This window comes from Triticum urartu, chromosome 5 (assembly GCF_003073215.2).
Source record: "Triticum urartu cultivar G1812 chromosome 5, Tu2.1, whole genome shotgun sequence".
NCBI lineage: Eukaryota > Viridiplantae > Streptophyta > Magnoliopsida > Poales > Poaceae > Triticum > Triticum urartu.
Window position 1 is genome coordinate 73,921,211 of NC_053026.1, and position 22,681 is coordinate 73,943,891.

A 22,681-nucleotide genomic window follows, 5' to 3' on the forward strand; every position below is an offset into this window, starting at 1 on the left:
AAAAGCTCCATACGCATGGCCCGATTTTCGCGGTCCTTATCCTCGAGCATCTCAGCAATGGTGCGGAGTAGTCACTCCTCGTGTGTAGAGTCATAGTACAAAGCCTGATAGTACCCCTGTGCTCCAGGGAGTGAGGCTGGCATGTAGCGGAAATCGGTGTTCTGAAGCAAGGCAGTCCTGGCTCGAATGATAGTCATCATTGAGTAAGCTGCATCCTGCATAGACATCTCAATAGTGACCCCAAGTCCATAGGAGCAGTGAAGGGGTTCAGTGGCTCCAGGATAAGAGGGATATATCCTGACGGTACAAAGGTACTGGCTCTGGTTGAAGTCTCGGAACTGCTCCTCGACGGTATATTCCGGATAACATGGATAGCCTGTCTCGACCATCACTCGAACCAACATGGCCGTGTGACCGGGTACATCGAGGCACCGGGTCAGACGAACCACTTGATTCTGGGAACGGGTGGCCATCTGAAAGCACAGGATAATGCAAAGGCATTAGAATTTCCTAGGAGAAATCGGACAGCATAACGGCTGTAAATGCTCAGAAAAAGATTTGAGACATTCACAACAGTTTGCAAAACCACAAAACAAGATCATATCAAGGTTCTAGTTCAACTGACAACATACTAAAAGTAGTAGAAACTTTACTGAGACTTGTAACAACAATCCTATAAGCTACTACGGATTAGTAACACATGAACCTGATAGAAAGAAGAGAGCCTAGTCCTTAACCCACATAGAAAGAGAAGAGAATGACTTAGATCAGAGGGCATAAGGTAAAGGAGTAAAAGAGCCTTATGTTCCATCCCACAATCAATTCCCCTACATATAACTAAAAGCATTTCTAGACTCGACATCGACCAGTTTGGCTCAACGAACCTACAGGCATTCCGGCTCTGATGCCAACGCTGTCAGGACCCCGATTCCGGCTCTGATTCCAACGTTCTCAACACCTCATATCACTTTGCGGCCTCACGCACGGTATCCCCACGGGTGTCGCCTTACCATGGCCCAGGACCGTTTGCGCCTTTTGGCTCACGTATGTGATAGTGTCGCTAGCATCCATATGATATAGATCCCATGCCGACATGGCTAGTCGTGAACCCAAAGCGGCACAGACCTATGGGACAAGCATACATGAATCACATCGAGCATGTCGGTCAACAACGTGTGAATTCGGGCTGTAGCACTGGGCTAACAGGACTTCGGGGAACCCGGGCTGTAGCGGGCTAGGCAGGACTCCGGATGTCACCGCGTGACATTTCCCCGAAGGGACAGACATAGGAACGAAGTGAAACACATGCCGGCCAGTCAAGTGTCCTGAGCAGTATTGCTGGGCTAGCAGGACTCCGGTGAACCGGGCTGTAGCGGACTACTATGCTACTATGGCTCAAGGAGCACTAGGCTACATTTCCCCATAAGAGAGGCTGCCAAGGATAAACAACTAGATTGTCGGATCCCACACATACCAAGCATTTCAATCATACGCACAATATGCTCGATATGTGCAAATACAACATGGCATCACAACAAAACTCTACAACTCAAGTACTTTATTTAAAGGCTCGGGAGAGCCATACATAACATGTTCATACAGGTAGGGGTCACAAGACCCGATACTCAAGTCATACAAGCATACAAGCACATGCGGAAGCAAATAAGTCTGAGTGCAGACACTAGAAAGAAAGAAGGCTTGTCGAAGCCTGTCTATCTACATAGGGCACTCCATGGCCAGAATCACCACCTGGGTGGCAACTTACTCATCGACGTTGAGGTCTACGTAAAACCCATCAGAGGGGGCGGTGTTGTCGTCTGAAAACAGTAATTAAAGCAACATGAGTACAAAGGTACTCAGCAAGTCTTACAACAGATCCTACTATACATGCTCATTCTCAAGAAGGTGGTGGAGTTAATGCAGCAAGCCAGCTTTGACTCTTGGCTAAGCTATCCTACGAGACACCACTAGTAAAATACTTTTCGCACACGAGTCCACTAATCACCAACACAATACTCCACCGGGGATCCTCCCTCGTCATCCTATGAGAGGGCCATCCTCGGTACTCACACTTATCTTGAGTGTTTTAGTAGTATCCATTAACTTGTCTATGAACTGTATAGGCAACTAAGTAGTCCTTTACCGCGGACACGGCTATTCGAATATATGATGTTAACCCTGCAGGGGTGTACTTCTTCATACACGCTCTCACCACTTATCGTCGTTTAGACGACATGTACTTGACAACCTTCAAGCGGAAGCCCAACGAGGGTGTTGGCCACGGCCTACCTAAACACTCAAGTTTGTAGTCCAGGTTTATCGCCTATCCAGGTTTCATCCGCAGGGAGTCCGGCCGAGGTTTCCACACACGGCCCCGAATGATGTGTACAGGGTCCCAAGACGCCAAACGGGTGCCCGGCATACCCGGCCACGGTGTAACTACCGCATCATAGCCCACCCCTAGGGTCAGCGCTACGCACGGCCGCCAACACACAACCTACAAACACTAGAAACTAGTTGCAACTCCTGGATAGAGTACTAGGGTGATTAAGAAGCCGAGAGGGTCCATTGGTTTCGGGCCCAATGTATGGTAGTAACTGATTCTTGAATCACACATACATATTTCAGTTCTTAGGGACGGCCTCAATGAAACAACCCACCATGTACTCCTACATGGCCTCTCATTGATACCTTCACCAAATCATGTTCAACACAACCCACACATTATTGATACCCATCACCCAGATGAACCAGACCTGACACAACTCTAAGCATAGCAGGCATAGCAAGGTAGGAAACACATACATGGCTCAATCAACTCCTACACATGCTAGTGGGTTTCATCTAGTTACTGTGGCAATGAAAGGTCATGCAGAGGATAAGGGTTCAACTACCGCAGCACACAGGAGTTTGAAATGTTGTTGTCTTAATGGAGTAAATGAGAGCAGAAGCGATAAAATGGGATTGTATTGATATGATCAATGGGGCTGCTTGCCTGATGGAGTAGTAGTAGGGTACTGCCCTTCAACTGGTTACTCGGAAATATCCTCGGAGGCAGAACCTACCACGAAAGGCACCACAGAATACAATCATCACATGGAAATATGCAACAATATGATGCATGCAATGACATGGCAATATGAGGTGTCCTGCCTAATGCGATGTGAAACAAGTTGGTTTGGGTCCAATATTCTTAAGCATTATAAGTGTATGAGCTTGTTTCACCTAAACAGCAAGGTTAAAATGTTTTGTCATGCATGAAACCATTACAGATGGAAAGATTGAATTTTTCTGATCAAATTTCATATATAAATCTTTGCATTTGGAGTTATGGGTTAAAAGTTATGAATTTTTGAAGTTCGTAATATTTTCTAGAATTTCCTGAATAAGATTAAATCCAGAAAAGTCCATTACTGCATCAGCAGGTCAACAGGTGGCTCCGGTCAAACCTGACCAGTGGGACCCATTGGTCAGTGGCACTGTTTGTTAACTAACTAATTAGGGTTAGTTAGTGCTAATCTAGGTTTGACCAGGGACGGGGCCCACATGTCAGTGACTCAGGGGGGTCAAATCCCTGGTCAGCGGGGTCAAAGCACCGGCGTTTAAACACCGACGACGACCAGACGCGGCGGGGTAGCGCGGGATTCGCGCTCCGGCGACCAAAAGTACGGCGGAGGCCATCTACGTGATGCGGGCGCTCCCCCGCATCGAGTGGTGGTGGTGGTTGGACCGGGGGTGGCTGAAAACGTCGCCGGCGACGACTTCGGCGGCTGCCGGAGCTTGGGTGAGCTCGGGGTCGTCGCTACGACGGGCATGGCGGCGTGGGGTTAGCTCCTACGTGCTCTACGTGGCGCGGTGAGCAAGAAGGATGTGATGGCTAAGCCGTTGCATGGCCGGAGTCACGCCGGTGGTGAGCACAGGCGGCGGCGGGTGCGGGTGAGCTCGGTGCGATGCGTACGGTGCACGAGAGAGAGAACGGAGAGGGAGAGGACGGCGGTAGCTCACAGCGGTCTCGACGAGCTGGTCAGCAAGGTCGGGGAAGAGCTGGAGCGATCGAGGTAGCGAGGGGGATCTCCGGCGATGGCGGATCGGGACGGGCTCGGTGCAGCGTCTCCAGGGCGAGCGAGCGCTCAGGGATCGGTCGAGGCGAAGCAGTGGACGACGGCGAAGCTTGTTGGCACGACGAGGCGACGAGTGGATGGCGGTGGCTGCGGGCTTCACGACGGCGTAGGCGAGGCTGCGTCGGCCATGGTGTCGAGGGAGCGAGGGAGAGAGCAGGGGGGAGTGTGAGGTGTCGGGTAGACTGGGGCGATACCGAGGAGGCACTCGCGACATCGAAGCAGTGACCAGGCGATGCAGACGAGCAGGGTGGTGGCGTGGCGAGCTCGGGCGTGTGCGCCGTGTTCCTCCTCTGTCTACTGGCAGAGGTAGGCGATGACTGGCACGGGCCAGTGGGCTGCCAGGTGGGCTGCGCCAGGTAAGTGGCTGGATCCTTTCTCTCTCTCCTTTTTCTATGTTTTTATTTATTCTGTTTTGTGTTTTGAAATAGTAAAAATATTATTTCATTTAGGAAAACCCTGAAAATAATCAGAGGCAAATTTGAAAATATTCTCAACAGCCTAAAATTACTTTCAGGATTATTTGGGCTTTTTAAAATATTTATAGGATTTAAATTGCCCAAATGCAATTAGTAATGAATTAATCCAATGACCTTATGATGTCCTAGAAAAGTGTGCACCACTTTTGTCAAAGGTTTTAACCCAAAACAAAAAGGGTGGACTTTTTAGAAGGGCATTTTAGGGTCATTGAAAAAGTTTTTAGTAAACCCTAGTTGTTCCAGGGGGGTGCTGGGGTTTCTGTCATCCCCATTTCAGTTTTCTGGGAAATTAAACATGATGCAACACTCTAATGCATGAACTAGCTAGGGTGTGACAGAAAGGTAGAGTGATTTTCGGTTAGGTAGTTCCCCTTTTTGTAACCTAAGTACTAGCACTACTACTAATACCTGCATAGTGGGAACACGTTCACGTTTGGTACGTACTAGAAAGGTAGAGTGATTTTCGGTTAGGTAGTTCCCCTTTTTGTAACCTAAGTACTAGCACTACTACTAATACCTGCATAGTGGGAACACGTTCACGTTTGGTACGTACTACTAGTAGGTGTGAGCAGGCTTTCGAATGTGATGGGAACAAGGTAACGATTAATTGATGGTTTTGGTTTCGAGGTCCGAAACGGCTCCCGATGAGTTTAGCAGAACATAAATTTCAAGTACTACACTGCTCAAATGCGTAAATATTATGTTACTGTCAAAAATTGGCACAAAATACGAAGGAGACCAATGGAAGTACTACTAGCAAACCACGATTTAACTACTCGCATGCATGAAGTGGAGTAATAATGTCTTTATCCCACCCTCACGTCCACTTAATTTGCATGCGATGTATTAATTGACCATCAACGAAGTGAACAACTTTACACGCGTCAAATTATCACATGGGGTGTATCTTGGTACAAAATTGCGTCCGCCCGTGTACCCGCGTGTGCGTGCGAGGAATGAGTGTGTGCATGGCGTGCGTGCACATCTTTGCTTCGTGCATGTACCGCCAGTATGGCTCAGGGAGGACGAGTACATTCTTCTGGAACCAGCAGCACATCACTGTGATCAATCCACGCAAGGAGGTCGCGACAACGCCTACACATGTGCCATGTGGCTTCATGAACTGTAAGAGAGACATTGTGTAGCGTGCCATTGGTATTCTAATTTACGTGTTTTGCACATACTCGAATTACTAGAAAGGTACACATGCATTGCATGCATCAGATTTTGCAACCAAATTATGAATAAATACCACACTATAGCATGTAAGCTCTGAGTCATACATGCCTGATGTAGCCGAAATTTAGATTGTACGAGTGTTTGATTGTGCATAGAAAAAACACAGAATTCTTTCAAAGAGGTTTGAGTGGATGGGATGTTTCCTATGAAATCTAGTGCAAATGAATCATATGGAAAAATTCCTATGGTTTACAATCCTACGAATCAAACAACCAAGATAGGAAAAATTCCTAATGATTAGAATCCTCCAAAATTCCTTTGAGAATCCTTTGAATCAAAGAAGCATTAATCTATTTTATGATTCATGGAATTGTGCGTTGTGAAAGCATAAAGTAAAAACAAATAATGGCAATTCAACTAGAAAAAAGTTTGGGCAGTTATGATACGGAAGATTCTAGAACAAAAGAGAACCACTGTTGTTTTGAGGTTTGTGCATTATGCTTAAGTTCAACCATGGAGTCTGCTAGATTGTACATGTGGCAAAATCCGGTGGGGGCTAGAAGATGGTGCGAGGGGCCGAGTGGAGGGAGACTATGAAGGAATGCACAAGTGCGAGATCGATATTTAGAGAGAGGGGGCGAACACGTGCGCTGTTGCGCGCAGTGGCGGAGCCATGAAAAATAAATGAGCTAGGGGGCCAAGCATTGCTAATCCTTTACGAGGAGGGTCAATTCATGAACTTAAACCATTTTTAGCAGCAATTGTCTAAGTATTGCTAATCCTTTACGAGGAGGGTCAATTCATGAACTTAAACCATTTTTAGTAGCAATTGTCTAATGATCACATTCATATTAGCCACGATATATAGTGATGTTAGGGGGGAGGGGGCAGGGCCCTTACTGCCCCTATCTTCGCCATTGTGCACGCGTCTGAGAGATGAAGCTAAGGCATGGATGATGAGAGGGGGACGTTGGATATATGATTAATGTGGGTGTATTAACTATACATGTTAATCCTATATAGAGAGGTATAGATTGATCGATGTGGGCATGGGAAAGAGGGTGATACCTCACTGGATATATCGATTGATCAGTTTGTGTGGAAAACTATGAAAGACCTAGCTATATACACACATACATAGAGGAACATCGATCGTTGCGCATGCACGCATGAGAGATAAAGAATGCCTGATATGATGGAGAGGGGGATGTGTGTGGGTGTGTGCCTTCATGGGAGACCGACCTGAAGAAAAAGATTGCATGCGTGCGATGGATAATGCCAACTGGTAGTGTGTGTGCATGCATGCACGAGAGAAAGTTAGTGGTACAATTATAAAGAGAAGACTACTGTGTGGGTGTAAAAGAATAATTGATTAGGTGAGGTCACAATCAATGTAAAGTTGAATTCAAATATTTGAATAAGAGATCCTGATATTTGAAACCCATGCATGCATGAATATAACGGAGATCTGCGTGGTGTGGTTTGGAAACGAGCATGTTTTGTAATGTATACACATTGAACAAGGTCAGACTGATTTGAATTTGAGATACCGATGGCAGACATCATTTGGCCACGTCGCATCCGTGCATGGACACACTATTCTAATTAGAGATGATGGACGGCTTTTGCATCACATATCTATATCTATACCCCTATATATATATATATAGGACTCCTCTTGTATACTCCCGGATGTATGTACTCCCACCATTAGTTTTTTTAGAATTACTCCCACCATTAGTAGTAGATTGGAAAACTGAGTTATCCATTCATTATATCCGATTTCTTAAATGGTGGCCGAACAGATCTAACAACCAGCCCGCCGGAACTCCCCCATGCATGCGGAGCTAACTATAGATTAGATTAAACCATATAATTAGAGTTTAAACTAATGGTATCTGGACGTGGGTTATGTAAAAACGTTTGCATGCTGATTGTTTCAAAGGAGTATGTACATATACTGATTTTTTAATGGGGTATATACTACTATTTTCAGAGTATATACTACCATATGTTTATACTGGAGGATCATTCGTATGATGCATGCAATATTGATCAATATATACTTATAACTGATTGTTGGAAAGGAGTATATGGTTCTTTTTTTAACTTAGGTATACTACTCGATGCAAAACAAAAAAAAATGAGATATACTACTTTTTGCACAAGGAGTATAGCACAGAGGTTTATCTTCCATACGATATTCCCTTACCAAGCAATAATATATGTTTCGCCGTCCTATAGTATGTATACTTCATCAACGAGGATAAGTATACGGCAAGAAATTATGTATACTGAAACTAAGTGAAGCATGTTGGAATAAGTATATGTAAATACCATTTGGGTCTTTTTTTAACCAGCTACTTGGTGTCATAATTGTGGTATACACTTCTGAATTATTTTAGTAGTATGTACGCACATGCGGATTTTTTTCATTTGTAGATATTGTTAATTTAGGGCATAATATGTTTTAGTGTATATATATACTGCTTTTCATCCTGTATACACCACTACTTTAGTTACTCATCCAAATATTCAAACTAGTATATAAACTTCTTTCTTGTAGTATGTGCGGTATATAATACTGCCTATTATTAAGTAATATATACTGATTTTTGGGTGGTATATAACCTAAGCATCCAAATTAGTATCTACATCTTTAATGAAGGGTATGTATGTACTGATTTCTTATAGGTAGTATATACTGCTTTTTCTTCGTGTATACTTTTTTCTTATTTAAGTGGTAGTATGTGCCAAGCATCAAAAAATGAGGCATTTTTTAGAGGCGTCATTTACATACATTAAGAGGATGTACGTACGTGTTTTTTATGGAGTTTGTACTTCAAATCTTCGGCATTAAGTGTATATTGTACGGATCAAAGAAGTATATGCTTCCAAAAAAGAAGTACATGATATCCATAAGAAAGTATATACAGCACACGTTTGCGCATGCTGGATCCGCAGAACACTGGTGCAAAGAAAGCTCGACTATGCTCAGTACATCCATGTCCAATTGGATCTATAGCCAGACCATGGATGAAAGCTTAACTGCGCGCGGCTGACACGCTAATTACGATGAGTTGTCATGGAAAACGTTGTCAAGCCGTCGCCTGATGCATCTAATGTACGTCATCGAGCCATTTCTGGACGCATCACATCTGCATGCATGGTGTAGCCGTCCTGCTGAGTCGTCGGCTGGCCTCATGTCTTCTTCCTCGTTGAGCCGTCCTGCTAACTTCATAGTTCCATGCCCTTCCTCCAATTACCTGTTCGGGGAAATTAATGGTGATACTTGGACGTGAGTGCAGCGTACCTTGTTTTAGATCTGGTCATGTCTAGTAGACCCGAATGGGAGTGCTTGATCTAGATGCGAGAGACACGCTGGGTGTACACGGGGATGATCGTCACCATCGTTCGTAGTCGTCGGCCATGGCGGAGCTCGACGAGAGAGCCGTCCAACTTTTGGTTTGTAACAATGTCGATGTGTTTTTCCACGGCAAGTGGGGCGTAGTTTGGAATCCCTAAAAACAAGGATTCTGTTTAAGGGATTTTCAACTACCACGTGATTATCCATAGATAATTCAGTTTAATTATTAAAATCATAAAATGGTTTGGATAAGAGGGAGGGTGGACGGAGGTGGGAGTACATATTCCTAGGAGTACTAACCCATTTTCCTATATATATATATAATATTTTTTATATTGTGTGCGGGTAACTTTAACTTTGAAAGATGGTCGTTGGATAAGGCGAATCCGATGGTCCAAAGATGGCAAATTTGAGCACTACTGGCCGTTGGATATCATCTAGATTTCACCAGATTTCGCCACATGTATAATCTAGAAGACTCCATGGTTGAACTTAAGAATAATGCAAAACATCAAAACACAAGCACTTCTTATTTGTTCTAGAATCTTCCGTATCAGAATTGCCCAAATGTTTTTCTATATGATTTGCCATTATTAGTTTTTACTTTATGTCTTACGACGCAAAATTCCCTGAATCTTAATATAGATTAGCTTTCTTATAAAAACTAGATGATTTTGAATGAAATGAACTATAAGAATTAAACGAACATCTACATCATGCATATATGACTCAAAGCTTGCATGCTATAATGTGGTATTTATTCATAATTTGGTTGCCAAATCTCATGCGTGCAATGCACGTGTACCTTACTCTAGTCTTTGTGTGTGTGTTGTGCGTGTTGAGGTGCAAATTGTCTTTTTTTGGGTACACGTTAAGCTTGTTCTTCCGAAATTTCAAGCCGCACCTTGTTATGCCAAAAATTCAAGCTAGCATCTCTGTCTATCGTGCTGCGAAACTCCCGCCTCTTCAACCCGTGCCATGTTAGCCGAAATATTTAAGATATATCTTTGTCTCGTTGTGCTCCAACAACTCCCTCCATCTCAACCCGTGCCTTGCAATTCCGAAATTACAACGCGCGCGAAAACTCCCACCTCCTGTGAAATCCTGACACGCGAAATGCCCGTGGTACCCCTGAACCGAAAGAACCGCCTCAAATCGGTGGGGGTACTTTCGTAACTTACCCCACATTTCGGACAAGCGCATCTCTAAGCCATGGTTCCCCACTGCCATCCCATCCGCCCACCCATTCGTACACCGAGGCCGCGAAAACCCGCGACGAAACCCCACACCCTGCTCCATCCGCCACCCAGCCGAAGCCTCTTCCCCGATGACGTCGTCCACAGCAACACCTCGACGTCCCTCATCCACCGTACCGGATGACGATCCGTCGCCGATCTCATCGTCCCGCCGGTTCAGCCACCCCATCCTCCACCTCGAAGGAGCTGCCCCGACGTTCCCCTCGTCTTTCGCGCCACCTCCATTCCCACACCGCCGTCTTCACCTGCACCACTGGAAGAGCATCATCATCACCGTTTCCTCGGATGAAGCTGCGGCCTAATCGGCACCACCAAAGAGGTTGTACACTAATCGCCGGCCACTTCCTCCACGGCTTCGCTCCCTCGGTGGCGACGTCCACATCAGTAGGACCTGCTGCTGCTTTAGCTCTCGCTCGCGCTGCTGCTATGCTCTTGCACACGGTCCCCTGCCTGGTCTTCTCTTACTATTGCTCTTGCTCGCGCTGCTACTCTCGCTCTTTCTGTTGCTTGCGATGCTGCTCCGATTTAGCTACACTTCAGTCGATTGAATCGAATTTTGGGTCATTTGATTTTCAGGGGGGTGGGGGGGGGGGCTCGCCGGGGTGAAGGAGGAACTTGCCACAACGGGGAGGGGGGCTCGCCGGAGAGGTACCCCACTATCTATCTTAGGTTTCAGGATGGGGGCGGTGGTCGCCGGCTGTGGCGGGGCATTGGCGAGGCGGTGGCGTGGGGATTTCCGGAGAAAAAGCGCGACATGGGGGCGCCTAGAGGGATGGCCGGTGCGGCGGCGGACCGGCGGTGGGGAGTGTTTTCGGGGCGGGCGGGGCGGCGCATCGCCGGCAGCGGGCGGCGAGGGGCTGCTGTTTGGCCGGTGGTGGCTGGTGGCTCAGGGGGTGGAGGTTGAAGATGAACCGCAGGACCTTGATTTCGAATCCAACGGCTGCAAATTCGACTGACCAGAGATGAAAAAGTAAGTCGACCGACGTGTAGCCTCACCTTGCTAGTGCGTTCAGTTTCGACAGCAAAATTCAGTTTCGACAGTTAAGTTCAGTTTCAACATTTAAGTTCAGAGATGAGCGGCTGATGTATTTTACATCTAGTACTTTGTGGTTATGTATTTTACGTCATTTATTGGAGATGCTATTAGAATTCCACTCAGGTTAACGTTGTTTGCCCGGATCAGGGGGGTGGAGGTTGAAGATGAACCGCAGGCCCTTGATTTCGTATCCAACGGCTGCAAAATCGATTGACCAGAGATGAAAAAGTCAGTCGACCGACGTGTAGCCTCACCTTGCTAGTGCGTTCAGTTTCCACAAAAAAATTCAGTTTCGACAGCAAAATTCAGTTTCGGCAGTTAAGTTTAGTTTCGACAGTTAAGTTCAGTTTTGACAGTTAAATTCAGTTTCGACAGTTAAGTTCAGAGATGAACGGCTGATGTATTTTACATCTAGCACTTTGTGTTTATGTATTTTGCGTCGTACAACTCACCGGAGCTGCTCCAACGACGACACCCTCCATCACAGTGGAGCAGCACCTCGGGCTCCATCTCCAGACGCCTAAGATCTTCTTCCCCTCCTTCGACAGCCAAGCCAGCCAGAGCATCCTCACCTGCCAACCCAATCACGCTGAGATCGACATGGCTTCGCCAAAGAGGTTGTACACTTGTTGCATCTATTTTTTACTCTACATGTTATATATATATATTGTTCACTAAGCACTCGTAGTAACGGGAAATACGATTATTTTATCCTACTATATGACAAGCAGTGAGGTACCAGGCCACTTAGCTATCCATGATGGACTCTCTTGAACGCCATCATTATTTATCTATGCGCGTTTGTGCTGTGCATTTGTCGATGGGCCTAGGAGTTGAGCTAGTATGGCAGTGGCCTGGGTCCAAAGAAATAGAAGTAGTACAAAAACATTTTTTAGTGTAGGATTTTCGTTGCTCAAGCCTGCCTACTAGAATCGCCAGTGCTTGAAAGGAAAAGTGAATGAAAAACATCGGAATTGGAATATTTCCTATGGTACTACTTTTCATGAATTCTGTGCAAAGGAATGGAGCAAAGGAAAACTGTATGATTCGTCCCTTTAGTGTCTCCTTGAAAGAAAAACCGTAGGAATTCTAATTTCCACTTCTCCTCCTTTTCATATTCCTATTCGTCAAGCACAAGACTAAGAGATAGTAGCATAATAGCATTATAACCATACATTTTCTTGTGGTTTGAATTAATCTCACCATGCTTTTTTGCATCCTGTGATCTTCCAATTGTTGTGAATCAAACACCCAGATTGGCAGAAATTCTATGTTTTTAAATTCTCTATTTTGCACGTGCATTCCTATCCTATTCCTGTCTAGTTCCTATCCCTGCATTGTTAGAACCCTCAAATTCAAACAAGCCCTTACTCAATTACTTCTGTTACAAATATGTGTCAAAGAAAACCTTGTGTGGTTTGTCCTGCTCCTGCGGCGCTGTGTTCCACCCCAGCTCAGCTGCTCCATCGACGAAAGGGTTGACCACAGCAGGTATCCGCTCTCCATACTGTCTTTCTCCTCCTCAGATCTTCTTCCCCGCCACCGGTAGCCACGACAACTGCATTACCATCATCAACTGAGCAGATGACCTTGAGGACTACACGGATCCGCAAGAGAGGTCGCATTCTTCCGTGTTTGCTTACGTTATGCGTCTCTTAATATGATGACATGCTACATAATCGTCGTGTTCACCTATTAGACTCCGAGTCAGGTCTAAACTAATGCTGAAACTTATGTTTTTAAATGGTTGTGGGGTACATATTGGGGCAGCAATCAGTACTATCTGTCTACTATCTGGTTAATCTCCGGTGTCTACTATGAGTTTCATGTTGGGTGCAAACAAACATTAAAGGAGCCATTATCTGTATTTTTTAACTAAAGCTATTATCTGCCTGCTATCATTGGTTTTGGGTCTATCCACAGTTTGCTACCATCACTCCGGATTTGTGCATGCACTCCTTACATAATCTCACTATGTTTTATTCCTACGCATGGCAGTTATTGTACACAATGGAACTGATCATGTAGAGCAAAAGAGATGAGCCTTGCGTGGCAATAAAATTTCATGTAGACGTCGTTCCATGGTGGGCGCAAAGGCAGCCCCCCCTCCACCCATTTCGAATTGTAATCAAGTGGAAGATAATTGTTATGAGGGGGATTCAGAAGGAGAAGACCACTCCTATTTACCCCATGAGGTCTTCGCTCTAACTTGGCATGCTGATCTTGGTAATATCATGCATATGGTGCCTTGCATTGCTTCCTATATACATTAAAGATGTCATCTGCTTAGTTTAGACATGTTGTGTGTCAATGCCATCTGTTTAGTTTCTTTATCGTATATGTGAATCATGCAATGCCATCTTGTCTAGCCAGGCATCAAATATGTGAATTTTGCAATGCCACCCTGGTTAGCCAGTCATCTTATATGTGAATTATATCATGCCATCATTTTTTATTACGTGTTAAATTTGTCAACAATTTTAGTACATTCAATTACTCTTCATGTGCATTAGCCATTTGGCACGGTCATGGAAAAATCTGGAGTGGAAACAAGGTCTTCTGAGCAGACAATGCTATCTGACAAAGCGCATGTCTTGCTGGTTACCGATAGCTCCTCAGAGGAGGATTCAGAGACAGATGACCAGTCATATTCCCCCCCCCCCTCGAGGTGCATGCCCTAACTTGGCAGGGTTATGTTGCTCATATCGTGCATATGGTATCTTGCATTGGTATGTCATTTGCTTAGTTTAGACATGCTTTGTGTGAATGCCACCTGTTTAGTGTCTAATTACCATATATGTGAATTATGCAATGCCATCTTGTTGCAAGACAATATATATGTGAATTATGCAATGTTATCTTGTTGCAAGGCATTATGTATGTGAATTATGCAATGCGATGTTGTTTAGGCAATTGTCATATATGTGAATTATATCATGCCGTCCTTTTTTTGTATTTCTCATTGCTTTTGTCGACATTGTTTGTATATTCAACTGCTCTTCCTGTGCATCAGCCATTTGAATTGGTGATGGAGAAATCTGGAGTGAAAACAAGGTCTTCAGAGCAGACAATGCTACCTGCTGAAGCAGATATCTTGCTGGTTATAGATAGCTCTTCAGAGGAGGATTCAGAGGCAGATGACCAGTCCTATTATCCCCCTGAGGTGTATGCTCAAACTTGGCAGGGTTATATTACTCATATAATGCATATGTTGTATTGCAATGCTTAGTTTTTACATCATATACACAATATTGAATGTCATCTCCTTAGTTGACACATCATATATGCGATTGCCCTCTGCTCACTTCCTTAGTATATAAATCATATATTTGAATTATGGCATGCCATGATGTTTACATAGACAGCATGTATCTGAATTATGGCATCCCAACCCATTTTCTAAAGACATAATATAGTTATATCATCTCATCATGTTTACATAGTCATCATATTTAAATTATGTCATTCTATCCGTGAATTATATCATGCCATCATGTTTCCATCGACGGCATGTTTGTGATTTATGGCATGCCAACCATTTTAATAGACACATCGTATAGTTATATCATGTCATCCTATTTATATAGTCATCATATTTTGAAGTATGTCATTCTATCTTGTTTAGTTAGCCATCATACATGTGAAATTGTGTCATGCTATCATGTTTAATTAGCCATCATATATGTGAAATTATGTCCTCCTATTCTGTTTGCTAAGACAAAATAAATGTGAATTATTTCATGCCCTGTTTTCTTCCCTACTATCCATTGCACCTGTCTATCTTACAATGTCTGTACATTCAATTACTTTTCTTGTTTATCAGCCATTTCAATTGGAGGGAGTGATGGCAGTATCTGTGGGAGTAAAAACACGGTCTTCAGAAAAGATCGTGCTACCTGTCGATGCAGATAGAACCACGGTTGTACTTGCCCAACACTACTAGGGAAAATCCTAGTAGTAGCGCGGGTTTTGGGGCTATTAGCAGCGCAGGCAGCCGCGCTACCAATAATGCGCTACAGCTAACTGTTAGTAGTAGCGCGGTCCGTACACGCGCTACTACTCTGGACTGTATCAGCAACGCGTTTTCGGAACGCGCTACTATTAATTAGCTGTAGCGATTTCCTTGCCCCGCGCTACTGCTATATATTTCATCATTTCCTCCCGGCTTCCTACCCCGTTTCAGCTTCAATAAACAGCAATTTCCAGATACTAGGTACTACTAGATATCAATTTCATAAAGCATTATAGGTACTAGGTAGTACTCCCTCGGTTCCAAATTACTCGTCGTGGTTTTAGTTCAAATTTGAACTATATAGCAGTACTAGGTGATATATACTCAACATGCATCCTCAAGCAGTACAAGGTGATATCGACGACGATCATCATTTGTAGTTCTAGATAAAATCGACGATGATCATCATATGTAGTTCTACATGATATCAACGACGATCATCATATGTAGTTCTAGATGATATAGCCACACACACACACACATGTAGTTCTAGATGATATCGACGACGATCATCATCCTCAAGCCTGGGTGGTGGGTGTTCCTGATAGTAATTAGGATGGCCTGTCCAACACGAAGATTCTTGCCAACGAGGAATCTCTTCCACCCAACCGAGTTTAAGTCTGTGCGACCGTTTGTGTCCATGCGGTAAGTGCAGGTGGCGATGGAGCCCCTTGCGGTAAGGCGTACTCCAGCTGAGCCTTCTTCATCAGGCTCGATACCACAACTCACAGATAGGTTCTTTGGCAATTTCTGAATAAGAAAAACATATCAATTAATAAATAGCCTTGCACATACTCTTGCAAATATATTTCTATTAAGTCTAGATTTCTACACTATCAAAAGACACAGTACTACGCATTTGTACTAACTAATCATGAATTCTACTAATAGTTCGTTGGATTCTACACTAATAAGAGCATGTGATCAGACTCTACACTAAAGCATATCATCGACAAGATTCCACAAAGCATATCATTGGACTCTACACTAAGCATATCATCGGATTCACTAAGCATATCATCGAATAATTTGCATTTGTAAGTATAACAATAAAGCACATATATATATATATATCATCAAATTACTACAGGTAGTACGTATAACATACCATTTCATGCCGATCGACCATGATACTTGTCAGGCGGGTCACGAATGGCACCCCAACAAAGTCATCACGTGGCGGAATTATGTCCCATAGGTTGCACACCTCCTCCTCGCTCAGCCTCATTCTTTGAGCTATGATGGCTTCATGAAGTGGGTTCTCATCAGCTTCGTCGAGTGGGTCCTCATTATCTTCATCATCTTCGTCATCTTCATCATCTTTGTCATCTTCCACCAGTTTGAGATAAATGACAGCCAGCTTGGGTCTTTCTGCTCTGAAGGAGAAGATGATCAACTCACCACCAGTAAGACGCATGTGGGCAAGGAAACGGGCCCATCCATCTTCTCCAATCTGTGACATATTGCATCCTTTCTCGACCTCAATAGTGTACGGCCCCCTAGGAGCCTCAAATGTCACAGTGTCTCTTGTCAGCTTGTTGAATTTCAACCTCACATTGCATGGGACGATCTGTGTAAAAAAAGCAAAATGACACAATGCAGTAATGCCAACACTAAAAATAAAATAGTTGTTACATTTCATCTAATTTCTTACTGCCGCATGACGAAAACTCGGCTGGAAGTAGATGCCGAACAGCTTGCTAGTTGCAAGGCTGCTGGTGCACCTTGACTTGCACAGTCGACATAGTGGTGGTGGTGGAGCCATTTTCCTAAAGCGATATGAGCAAAGGATTAACGATTCAATTCACAGGAAAGAAAAACAGTAGCATGTGATATTTTTGGTTCTTTCACGAGAAGCAATTTTATGGACAAAGCATTTCGGTGGCACCTATTGCCGAAAAAACTTTTCACAAATATCTACCAAATAAGGATACCAACTATTAAGATATTTCATCTCATCTAGCCCCTATTGCCTAAGATAATTGATTAAAAAAACAAGTGGCAAATTTAAATAAATTGGCACCTACATTTTGCCAAAAAATAACTTATTACAAAAAAACAAAAGCATCTATCTATCCATGTACAGAAAAATAACAATAAAATGGTGCATACTAAATCAACTAAATCAACTAGCCTACTAAATCCACTAGCATACTAAATCAACTAAATCAAAATGTTCTAAATCAACTAAATCAACTAGCCTACTAAATCAACTAAATGAAGATGTTCTAAATCAAGTAAATCAACTACATACTAAATCAACTAAATTAAAATGTTCTAAATCAACTAGCCTACTAAATCAAAATGTAGCAGGGAGGAGGGGTTGTGGATGGAGGAGGGAGGAGGGAGAAGGAGGGGTGACTCGAGGAGGGAGAAGAGAGTAGGATGGAGGAGGAAGATAGAGTGAGGAGGGGCCAGCCGGCAGCGAGTGGAGGGAGGACGGAGAAGGAAGGCAGAGCGAGGAGGGGCCGGCCAGCGGCGACTAGAGGGAGGACAGAGGAGGAGGCTTGTACCGAGTCCAGCGAGGAGGAGGTGGCGGCGGCACAGATCAGAGGAGGGGCGACGGGGGAGGACCGGCGCAGGGGGGTGAGGGGGAGATCGAGTGAGTGTGAGTGGATCGGATAGGTCGGAGAGTGGGGGAGATGGAATTGCTTAGCAGTAGCGCGCTATAGCAAAAGGTGCTACTACTAAATGACCTAGCAGTAGCGCCTTTCACAAAGAGCACGCTACTGCTATGTGTCAGCATGTAAAAATAGACATCAAAAATACATTGATCATCAATGATATTTTTGTGTACAATCTGACTTGTCAATATGAGTCCTCACCAGTTTAGGAACTGCTGAAGACTCATATTGCGGCCACAGATTTTACACATAGAGTTCAGTGAAGACCAAGTGGTTGTGAAAGTTTGAGAAGTAACATATTTAAGGTGGTACAAACTCTCTTCATGAATCGAGGTGGGACTAATTTTTTTAGTAAACTTAGCAGTAGCGGTTATTGTGTAAAGGCGCTACTACTATGGTCTGTAGTAGTAGCGCTCTTCATACAAGCGCGCTGCTGCTAGAACTAGCCTCACGACAGCGTCATGGCAATTATAGCAGTAGCGCGTCTTAGAGTGTGCGCGCTACTGATACATTCATTTCAGCAACGAGGTTTGTGCGCGAGCGCTACTGCTATTTAGCAGCAACGCCTTATTTTAAAGCGCGCTGCTGGTAAGATTCTGTGTATAGGCTTTTCCCTAGTAGTGCAAGAACCAGCCCCAACACACATAACCCACACTCATGTAGATTGTACCCCTACCCAGTTGGACAGAGAACCAGCTACACCCCTTCTAACCCCAACCCCAGCAGATAGACACCCAGTTCCCGTTGACGCAGCACCGTCTCCACCACAGAGCACCCAAACACGAGCAGTTAGTAAGGCAACTGCCGTGCCCAAATCACGAGGACCACAACTCTGAACCCAAAGTCAACGCTTAAAGCAGAAGAAGAATTGTTCTCAGGTCAGGTTCCATAGTTATGGTTCATACAACTTTGCTCTTGCATCACTGTATTTACTGATACCAACTAATTTCAAATTTAAAGGATGCAATTGAAACTCCAATGGCGCAACATGTATGTTTTAAACCTGTTTCTTCAACGTGTTTGGCTATTTGCTGTTGTAACTTACTCTATGTTGATTTCAGTTTGAATTGAATAAATAGTTATGTTCTCATGCCATGCACATTACAAGTGTTGTTATTGTTGTGTAGTTTCCCACACTTATATTCTGTCTATGCTGCTTTGTCTTAAATAGATATGATTCGAACTGTATCTATCTTGATTTGGCAACATAAACTAGAATGATATAGACCATACAGTGACCATACTACATAGATATATGTTTGTTTCATGCTGTTATCCTATCCACCTTAATACTGAACTACTTTACCAAAATGAGTTTCATATACTACATTGTAAACCTGAGATGTGTTTGTTTGTTTCTCTTTTAGAACGCGGATAAAATATTGGAGAAGAGTACCCTATTATGCAATGGTAAAGGAAGTAATGCAGATAAGGTTCAAGATAGTGAGACATCCCTGTTGGTCTCCAAGAAAGCTGATAAAAACTATATTGAAGACACTCAGACAACCCCAAAGTCCTCTCTTGATGTAGTGTTCGAGTTACTGGCTACCACTGCTGGCACCAGCTCTTCGAACTCATTGCCTGAATCAGTTCGGCTTCTTGAGTCTCAACTTCAAGTTGAAAGACATCGATCAGATGTTATGCGATAGGAATCCGAAGGACTGAGGAAGTCCGTGCAGAATTCAAATGCATACTTTCTGGTGCAACAGCAAGCGCTGGAGGACTTAAGCGCCAGACAAGAGAAATTTAATAAGCTTGCTAAGCATCTTGCCAGCATAATGGGTACCCAGGATATTGTTTCTTCAGCTCTTCTGAAGTGGTTTCTGTTCTGGACTTATTTTGCTGTGGCGTTTATATGCTGCTGTGTTCCCTATATTTGCACTGGTGGCGAACTTTGATGCCCAGTGGATGTAATATGTGTAATAGTCGTGATAGCCTAGTGTAAGTTGCTTGCTTGTTTATTTCCCTGTTGTCTTGTTTATTTGTTTGCTTGTAGTCAGTGCAGTTCTTTTTCTGTGGTTTGCTAGTGGCGGCAATAACCTATTTTTTAAAACTAGGCCACAATAACCATGGGCTAATATTTACTGTAGTGACACTGGGCCTCCTATGGGCCGTAGAAACAGTGGGCCTTCTACGGGCTATAGAAACAGTGGGCCTTCTATGGGCCATAGAAACAATGGGCCTTCTATGGGCCGTATCATCAATGGGCCTTCTACTGACCGTATCATCAATGGGCCTTATACGGGCCGTATGATCGATTGGCCAAACATGGGCCAAACAGACCGCATTCTGGCCGTGAACGGGCTAGAGTTGGAATCGTCCGTTCATGGGCCGACCATAATGGGCCATCGTTAATAGGCCATATTTGATGACGCTATGAAAACGGCCCAACGTATTAACGGACCACAAACAGGCCGACTATAACCACGGGCTGAATTTGGCCCACAAGCAGAAAATGACAGTAACGGGCCGTAAGTAAACGAATGCTGGAAATGAGCCCATGAATAAATGGGCTCTGAGAAGGCCGAAAGATAACATGGGCTGGAGATGGCCCAACGGAATAACAGGCCGCTAATGGGTATAAAGTGATACACTATTCATTACGGGCCAGTTTCACCACGGGCCGTTAATGGGTGTAAAGTGATACACTGTTCATTACGGGCCAGTTTCACCACGGGCCGTTAATAGGCCAAGAGTTACATAGGGCCTCATATGGGCCGAAAGACGTCATGGGCCATACATGGGCCACAAGTAAAATAAATGGCAAAGGAAATAACTAAGTATTGGATGATTAATATGATAGAAAGTAGACCCGGGGGTCAAATGTTTCACTAGAGGCTTCTCTCGAGATCATAAGTATTACGGTGGGTGAACAAATTACTGTTGAGCAATTGACATAATTGAGCATACTTATGAGAATATCTAGGTATGATCATGTATATAGGCATCACGTCCGAGAAAGGTAGACCGACTCCTGCCTGCATCTACTACTATTACTCCACACATCGACCGCTATCCAGCATGCATCTAGAGTATTAAGTTCAAGAGAACAGAGTAATGCTTTAAGAAAGATGACATGATGTAGAGGGATAAACTCATGCAATATAATATAAACCCCATCTTTGTTATCCTCGATGGCAACAATACCATACGTGCCTTGCTGCCCCTACTGTCACTGGGAAAGGACACCGCAAGAATGAACCCAAAGCTAAGCTCTTCTCCCATTGCAAGAAAGATCAATCTAGTAGGCCAAACCAAACTGATAATCCGAAGAGACTTGCAATGATAACCAATCATACATAAAAGAATTCAGAGAAGATTCAAATATTGTTCATAGATAAACTTGATCATAAACCCACAATTCATCGATCTCAACAAACACACCGCAAAATAAGATTACATCGAATAGATCTCCACAAGAGAGGGGGAGGACTTTGTATTGAGATCCAAAAGAGAGAAGAAGACATCTAGCTAATAACTATAGACCCGTAGGTCTGAAGTAAACAACTCACACTTCATTGGAGAGGCTATGGTGTGAAGCCCTCCGTGATCGATACCCCCTCCGGCAGAGCTCCCGAAAAGGCCCAAAATGGGATCTCGTGGATACAGAAAGTTACGGCGGTGGAATTAGGGTTTTGGCTCCATATCTGGTAGTTTGGGGGTACGTAGGTATATATAGGAGGAAGGAGTACATTGGTGGAGCAACATGGGCCCCACGAGGGTGGAGGGAACGCCTGGGAGGGGGGGTAGGCGCGCTCCCCTACCTCGTGCCTTCCTGGTTGATTTCTTGACGTAGGGTCCAAGTCCTCTGGATCATGTCCGTTCCAAAAATCACTTTCCCGAAGGTTTCATTCCATTTGGAATCCGTTTGATATTCTTTTTCCGCATCTGGTTAATAGGTCCTAGCAAAACAACAATTCTGGGTTGGGCCTCTGGTTAATAGGTTGGTCCCAAAAATAATATAAAAGTGTATAATAAAGCCCAGTAATGTCCAAAACAGGATATAATATAGCATGTAACAATCAATATATATATATATACGTTGGAGATGTATCAGGCCTCCATGCATCTGTAGGCACAGGCATCCAAGAAGGGGAAGGCCTCCGCCGCGGACAACCCCGCGTGGGATATCACTACAAAAAAATACACTTTCGTGATGATACGTGTTTGTCACAGTAGGTCACGTTTTCTGTCATGCATGTACATCCATGACAAATTTATGACAGAATCAAGATAGTCATACCTGTGCTGTCGTAGAAGTGTTCCATGACATTACCAAAATTATCATCACGGAAGTGTCCACTTCCATGACGATAAATCACGCGTCACAAAAGTGCTTTCCTCAAGGGTGACCGACACTTGGCATCCACCGTAACGGAACACGTTTAAGCTATCGGGTCGGGTTTTGGATTCGATAACCCGTTAGCAGTCCCGACCAATGGGGATTTTCCACGTGTAAAATCATCCTTGGCTGGAGGAAACACATGTCAGCTCATCGCTAGGACAGATGTCATCCACTCATTGGACAAAAGGCGCCTATGATACGTCGACACATGGCACGGCCCAACAGAGGCCCATTCCTGTGAAAAGGCCGGCCCGTTTGACTTGGT